The sequence below is a fragment of the Carex rostrata genome, chromosome 1 (assembly GCF_964058835.1).
Source record: "Carex rostrata chromosome 1, lpCarRost1.2, whole genome shotgun sequence".
Classification (NCBI taxonomy): Eukaryota; Viridiplantae; Streptophyta; class Magnoliopsida; order Poales; family Cyperaceae; genus Carex; species Carex rostrata.
In genome coordinates this window covers 17,053,697-17,062,180 of record NC_135918.1, presented here as the reverse complement: position 1 = coordinate 17,062,180, position 8,484 = coordinate 17,053,697, and the positions used below count along the sequence as shown (strand labels likewise).

General features: G+C 33.0%; 1 pseudogene across 1 annotated transcript; it reads left to right on the top strand.

Annotated features, from left to right (window-relative positions):
- The first annotated feature begins 2,470 nt into the window (after positions 1–2,470).
- On the top strand, positions 2,471–5,801 carry LOC144561475 (scarecrow-like protein 9 pseudogene; annotated as a pseudogene). The gene is made up of 2 exons (XR_013513861.1): positions 2,471–2,573; positions 3,717–5,801. The product of XR_013513861.1 is annotated as a scarecrow-like protein 9 pseudogene (transcript).
- Positions 5,802–8,484: the final 2,683 nt, after the last annotated feature.

The window sequence follows — 8,484 nt, the reverse complement described above, 5'->3', positions numbered from 1 at the left end:
CTCAGTTATTAACTAGCGTGTAATCAAACGCAACTTGAAACACATGACAGGGTTTGTTGAATGAAGGTTTGAATCGGATCCGATATTATCATGTAATCCACATATTCAAAATTCGCTTTGGTATCAGCAGGTTACCGCCTCAAACATCATGTAATTAAAAAAAAAAAATTGATAAAAAGGCTCAAGAAAGAAAGAGATATCCAAATTGTTCATCTCCTTGAGCTGGTACAAACTGTGGTACAGGAGATCAAAGAGGATGAGAGTATGGGGAACGAAACAATGGAGTATGGGGGATATATATATATATATAGAGTTAGGCTGGGGTGCTATGGATAGCATAGTGGCCTCCCGTGCTATATATCTTTCTCTCTATATATATATATATATGCGCATACAAAGATAGATACAAATGTTCAAATATGATATAGATAAAAGGTACGAGTTCCGATCCAGTGCGGTTTCGATCATACCGTGTAGAATGAGATCGATCTGTTTTTAATCTTGTAAAATTTTAGATTGGATCTTTTTATAATTCAAATAGACACTGCTCTGCTTTTATTAAAAACTCTTATCATAAGCACTTGAAAGTGTTGCCATCATCATTTGATTATAAAATATATAAATATATGTGCTTGTTAATATTTCGTAAGAAGCTTAAACTTCAAAACTTCTGAAACATATCATTGAAAAATATTTTTTGAAAGATGATCACATAATATAACAATTAATGCACTGAATTAAAGTATACGCCACCATTGAACATTCATCGGTAAAAATAAAAATTATTTTGAGCCATACAACTAATTTAGATAATAATTCATTCTTAATTTCAATTAAATACCTCATATTGCTAGTTAATATTCAGAGATGGACTTAAAGGGCTCAATTGATCTCTATTTTTTAATATTTATGTATGATTTTTTATATAATTTAGAGTAAAATATGATAGTATTAGAAAATTTATCCTATTATTTTTAGGAAAATTTTACAAGATTGACTCACAATGTGTATTTGAATTTCATAGTTCGAAAATCTAGCTCTGTATCTTTACGGATTTTGATTGAACGGTCTGAATCTAAACAAAAATACTATGTTGCCTCAGAGAATATGGACTCAGTAGTACTGGAATTTAATTTTCAGCAGTGCGGTTTTCTTTTCTTCGTTGTTGGTGAATGAAAATAAAAGAGACGAAATTAAGTACGGGAAAAACGAACAATTAAAATTAACTAGTTTAAGGTTTAATTAGACGGTGATTGGCTGTGGCCTTCTTGGTGTTAACCAAGTTCATCATAACAGACTATAACATATATAATTTTCACCTTCTTTTATTATAACAAGGGAAGTTTATGGAAGAAACGATAAATGAATTTATTTGTATAAAAAGATAGTTTAGTGATATATTAATTAATATACTAATATTAAAAACTATATACAAAGTATATTTATTAATTAATAAAATTCAAATACTTATTATATTAATTTTCTCATTTCTCAGTTCCATAAATTTAGATGATCAATTAAAAAAGAGGTGACGTTTTTTTTTTTAATTACGTTTTCTTGGTTTGATGTGTTAAGAAACTAATTAAGAGAATATTACCAATATTTTAATTAGGAGTCGGAAATGCCTTTTGAATTAAAGACATTGTTATATCAAGGTTAACATAACCCCTTGCTACTACGCCTACTCACTTTTGTTGTTATAAATAGAGTAGCTATGTTATTTAATACATACTTAGGTTATTCTATCATCTCCCATCCAATTTTTTTATATTTAATTTATATAATACAAGTTTTGAATTAATAATATTATAAAAAAAATAAAATGATAGGCCCATAAGTCACGGGCTCATGAAGTTGGACTCTGAACCGGTCCGTCAGACCAGTCAAGAACTTTGGAAAGCAAACATAAAGTGTTGGGCTGCCAAAGCCCAATTCCCAAAGGCCTACAGAGGTCTTTGACATAGAGATATCTCGAGAAGACTTAGCTCAGCTCGAGATCACTCATATAGAGTGATCTTTGCAACAGTCTTCGTACTACTGTCAGGCCCTTAGATCGGTGCACTACGCGACAACAAATGACAAATCTGTATAAGGCCCAAAGCTGGACCTAAAAAGGGGTTCACATTTTTCCATAAAAACAAGGTATCAGGGGTTAGAGTCCGAATACTTTACACACGAATTCGAGTCCAACTTGAGAACTACGTCTAGCCAGCTCGGAGGCTAGCATGTATCATAAAAAATAATATATATAATAGACGTATTATATTTATGATTTTTGAAAATTACCGCCGTGCTATGGTTACCTATCGTGCGTTCAGATCATATAGTTGTAGAGAATCAAAGCGCACACAATCTATAACTTTTTTTTTGGTGTATCTAATCTATAGGTTACTTTTTCTCCGAATTGTCAAAGTGAATAAATGATGAGTATGACTAGAGCCAGAGGTCCTTCTATCCGAGTTGATTTTTATACACTTCATTTCCACCATTTTCAGAGAGAAAGAAGAAGAGAAGTATTCTCTGTATTCACAACAGAGATAAAGCGGAGCTGCAAAGAGACCACGGATATATAGGTACGGGTTTTCTATATGGACCTCATCTCATCTCTACACTTTTGTTCTTGTAATGAATATTCTGGTATATTTGAAAGACCCTTTATCCATGAACCTTATTACTTTCAAGATAAAATTTGTCAAGAAATTTATTCCATGAACATATTAATTAGAATCATAGTAGGCAAATTCGGCCGAGTCAGACTGAAATCTGTCTATTTGGATCGGAATCGGACCAAACTGATTTCAGACCGAGTTTGCACCGATTTCAGACCGAGTTTTATGATTTAGACCGGTTTTTCTGGTTTCAAACCGATTCTTCGATCTTAACTCTCTGAAACTCGGATTATTTTTCTGAGTTTGAAAATTCTTTCCTGAGGAAAAAGAAAGATTATTAACAGAAAATGAACATGGCGCACAGATATTTTTGAACCAGGGGACCCTTCAGTCGGAAATGATTAATTGAGAGACAGGAGAGCTTCCGAATAGAATTTGTATTCCCATCTTTCTCCCTCTCCATTTCTTGTGTTAATGGGAACCTCCATTTTGGTCTTTTCTATTTCGCAATATTCTTTTTCTATTTTTCTTTTTTTAGGGGTTAACAAGTGGTCTTAGTATTACTTTCGACCTAATTGTTTTTTTACAATTTTATTTCTATTATTTCAAGCAAAACAAACATCCCGCAAAAAAATCTGAGTTTCCAATCCGATTCAGACATTTCTGACTGATTTATCCGATTTCGATTTCACAATAAAGTGATCGATTCCGATTCTTATTCCGATTTTCTTCTATGATTAAGACAACAAAGCATACCTAACATTTTTTTTTTCGAGAGAGGTACCGGCTACATCCATTCGTAGAAACAAGTTTAAACAAATACATACTCATGCATCAACCAAAACGGTAATGAAAGCTAATGAGGTCCTTTGTACAGTATCTCTCATTGGTCCACTCAAAAGCCTTACATACCAGTACCAGTCTTACCAGGTTAAAAGCCGGTACTAGTTACCAGTTACCACAATATAATCAGCTTCAATGACAAAAAGACACTAAATCGTACCAGTGCAGCCAGCAACTAACTGGTTTGTTACAATTCAGACCCCCTTAAATATATATGCTTTTTGCAATAAGAAATTAAACCATTCATCTTGATGCTAATTGCAGTTACTTGGCAGCTTCAAATGGATTCTCAAGATGTTTGGCATGCCCTTGGTACTCCGAGTGCACCACAAGCTGTTTTTGAATGTGAGCAGAATCAGAACCAGAACCAGAATGCCACACCTAATCCTTTGACAAGCAATGGTACAAATAGCCAAGAGGTGTGTGATCTCACGTCCAATGCAGTAATCAACTATATAGGCCAAATTCTGTTAGAAGAAAATATAGATGATGATATAAGCATTTATGAAGAAGAGGCAGCTCTTACAGAAACTGAGAAATCCTTCTATGATCTCCTTGAAAGAGATGATGTGCCACCATACACTATATCTGAACCCCTCTTGGTTAGTGGCAGTGCTGACCCTATATCTGCTTTATCAATGGAGAAGGAGAACCTTCTGGCCACACGAGTCGAAAAGGGTGCTCAAGAAGCAATGAAGTTTCTTCCAGCCATTGAAAAGTTGTTTGTGGGTTTAGTGCCAAATAGAATTGAGTTTCATGAAAAACCCAAGAAAAACGATGTTAGTGAGAATGAGAACAAAGCAATATGTTACGAGACCTATACTAAAACGGGCCCAAGTAATGATAGAGAACCAGATCTATCAGAGGGGCGAGCTCTCAAGCAACGAGCAGTTTCTGCAGATGAGCAGGCAAGAAATGATTTGGATCAATTTCTCCTTTTCCGTGGTAGCAAATATGCGAAAGAGGTTATCTCAGTACGTGAAGGTATGAAACAAGATGTCAAAAATGAATTACCGAAGGTGTTAGGAAAGAAGGAAACTGGAGATTGCTTGGTAAATCTTCATTCTCTCCTAATTAGTTGTTGCGAAGCAGTTTCTGCTGACGATTCCAACAGTGCCTCTGAACTCATCAAGCAAATAAGGAAACACTCGTACCCTATGGGAAATGGCGACCAACGTTTGGCATATTATTTCGTGGATGCACTCGAGGCACGCTTGGCTGGTACGGGAAGTGATATCTACCATAAACTACTGTCGAGGCAAGGAACTGTGACTGAATTTTTGAAAGCATTCCGCTTTTATCATGCAATTTGCCCATTTATGAAAGCATTATATTACTTCTCTATCCAAACAATCCTTAACATCTCAAAAAATGCCACAAAGGTTCATATAATTGACTTTGGAATCCACATGGGATTCTTGTGGCCATCTTTCTTTGAACGTCTCTCGAAGTTAGGAAGTACACCACCTAAAATCCGTATAACAGGCATAGAATTTCCCGACAAAGGTTTCCGTCCAAACAAACTTGTTGAAGAGACAGGAAGCCGGTTGTCAGAATATGCTAAGAGATATAATATCCATCTCAAGTATCAAGGTATAGCATCCAAATATGAGAACATTAGAATAGAAGATCTTAAGATTGAAAAAGATGAGATTTTAGTAGTAAATTGCTTACTTAGATTTAGAAAACTTGCTGATGAGACAATTGCTGATGCCATGATCTGCCCTCGTGATAAAGTTCTAAATTTGATAAGGGAGATCAAACCACGTGTCTTTATTCATGGAATTTATAATGGCCCGTACAGTACGCCATTCTACACAACCCGATTTAAGGGGGTTTTATCCAAGTTCTCATCATTTTTTGATATTTTTGAGTCAACTATGCCTCGAGAGAGTGAGGCGAGGCTCCATATTGAGAGGACAGTTTTCATTCCAAGAGCAATTAATGCAATAGCTTGTGAGGGTTCAGAGAGAGATGAGAGACCTGAGACGTATAGGCAGTGGCAGGTTAGGAGTCTTCGGGCCGGTTTTGTGCAATTGCCAGTGGATTCACTGATCAAGAAAAAGATAGAGAGAATGGTGAGAGAGCTTTACCACAAGGATTATCTTGTTGAAGAAACTAACAAATGGCTTCTATTGGGATGGAAAGGAACCATCTTATTTGGGTTGTCCACATGGAAACCGAATGATAATGAGTGTTGATTTGATTACAATTAATACTAAAATTTGGGAATGGTTTTGATGTGTCATTTTACCGTTTTATTTGTTTTTTTTACTAATAACTTGTAAAATGGAGCTTGTATAAGTCTACATGAATTGTTACAAAGTTTCTGACTTTGTGCGTTGGTTATCCCTTCTAATTGATATCCATATTTTATTCAGTAACTTTGGTCACAGAGGCATTACATCAAACAGCTTATGCACACAAAATAAAATAAACAAATTTACGTATTAAATCAATGGTAAACAATGCAATGTTCAAGACTAATCGGTTTCAACAGTTTGAATTTATTGTTTGAAGCTAATTTAATAGGTTTTAGAGTTAAACTCATCAAACACCTTGAGCTTATTAAGAACACTCTAGTTCTACTCTAAATATAAATATTGGGAACCAGATGAGTCCAACGTGTATTGGACTTAAAAAATTTGAGCTTGATGTTTCTATTTTCATGTGATCCGCTTTAAATTTCGTACATGTTGTTTCAATATTTATGTGTGTCCGCTTTAATATTCATACAGATCATAGCTGGCAGCTGCACTATCAACTATTAATTTTTCCCTTAGCCCTTATAATTTATTTTATTATTTTCCTATAGCCCTCTGCAAAAGTAAAAAGAAAAACAAATGGAATTTTTGTTTAAAAACATACGTAAATGCCAAAACATCTCTACAAAATTTTGCAAAATCATTTTTAAGGAGAACTCCAATGATTTAAATTTGAATAAAAGAATACACACATACACAATGCCGGATAATTATCTAAACAGCGGCAAATCAATTCTCGTGAAATACCTATGGTCCGCATGCGATTTTGTCGGACGATATCAACGCCTCCAAATCGCGACAAATCTTCTCTTCTCTTGTTTGCTTCTTCGTTCCGATCAGCTAAAGAGACATCAATTCTCTTTCTGATTCGCGTTTTCCACTCCAGAGGAGCTTTCCGATCAGAGGGTAAATTTAATGTAACTTTCAAAAAAAAAAAATGACTACTAGAAAATATTTTTTGAATGAAAAATTAAAAAGAATTTTCTTAAATTGAATTACAAGGGTTATTAGCTAAATTTTTAAGACAAAAAGCTGTCATTTACAAATTTACCAGTAAAGGCAGAGGATTGTTCTATGGCAAGTAGTAATTTTTTTATAAATAGTTCACAGTTAAGAGTGATGTAGAACACAAATCATGAAATGTTGTAGTAATATCATTTTCGAGCTTGGAGATCAAATCTTACATTTTTTTTTGAATTTTTATTTTTGATTAAAATTTTGAATTTTGTTACTATTTATTAAGATGGTATAAAATTCAATGGTCTGTAAATAATGTTTTTAAAAATATTTAATAAAAAATAAAAAAAATGTAAAATTTGATCTCCAAGCATATTTTAATATAGAGATCATGTTGAACAATTTGAATTAAAAAAAAAAATCCTGTTATAAAATATTATAACTATAAAATAATATAAGTGGATTCCTCCTCTAAAATAAATCATGTTGCATGGGAATCTCTTCATGTTTTTAAAAGATGATCACATAATATAACAATTAATATCAAGCACTCAATTAAGGTATACGCCACCATTGAACATTTATTGGTAATAAATAGCAAAATTAATTTCATGACATAATTAAATTCATTTATAATTCAACATGTTTTAGAGGAACTTTTTTATCTGTAGAAATTATTAAAATTAGACGTACAAAAATATACAGAATGTCTCATTTCTAACAAATAAAGAAAGATCTAATTTATTGAGTCCAATCCAAATATTATGTATCAGACTCAATGATTCAAATTCATATATATATTTTTTAATTTTCTTTTAGTTTGGATCTGGACCGTCCGATTAGAGAAAAATCCATCTCTGGTATAGATGATCTAAAAAAAAAACATAATATTTGGATCTAGCTCATTGAGTCAGATCCATATATTTTGGATCATACTCACTTAGTCAGATCTTTCTATATTTTTTGAAAATGAGACACTCTTTCTATTTCTGTACGTCTGAATTTAATAATTTCTATGAATTAAAAAAAATCTATGTTTTAGAGGTATTGGAAGATATCCATCTTTGTGGATAGAGTATTATTAATTACAACTCTTAATATAAAATAATCAGTTTAATATAAGTAAATATGTCTAGATCAATATCCAGAACGTGAAATATTTGATGACTTGACATGTTTTCTACTGTTTTTTAGTAACAATTGTTCAATAAACAATTTTTATCGATTCCATTCAATGAAATTAATATGTTTGTAGATGAGAGTGAACAAAAATCAATTGGAACAGGGGGTAGAAGGCTCAGAAGCTTCGTTAGGCCCAAAACAAAGCCCAAAATAAAAAATATAATCAAGGGGAATTTCATGTATATCCTCCAAAAGTTCTAATATTGTTCCTTCAAGTCAGTAATTATATATTTATTTTTGAAAATTGTAAAACCTCACATATTTGTTCAATCCAGGCACATTTTAATATAGAGATCGCATCTAACGGTTTAAATCGATCATTTCGACTTTAAAAATCCGAAGACGACTTGATTGCACGGAAGTCGTGATACAAACGTTTTAATATTAGTTAATCTCTCTATATATGTGAGGAGAGATTCACTTTCACTTACATTTTTTTGTTTATGAGACTAGAGTATACTTTACATTTTCAAAGTTCAAACAGTTGATTCCTGATGTTGATACATAGCTTATGTTTTTTGTCTTTAGTCTTGAACGTTCATTCTCCCCCACTTCGATTTTGACCAAGTCGAAATCAATCACAGGATTCGCAGCAACGGTCGCATCCAAATTGTGTGTTTTGACATTTC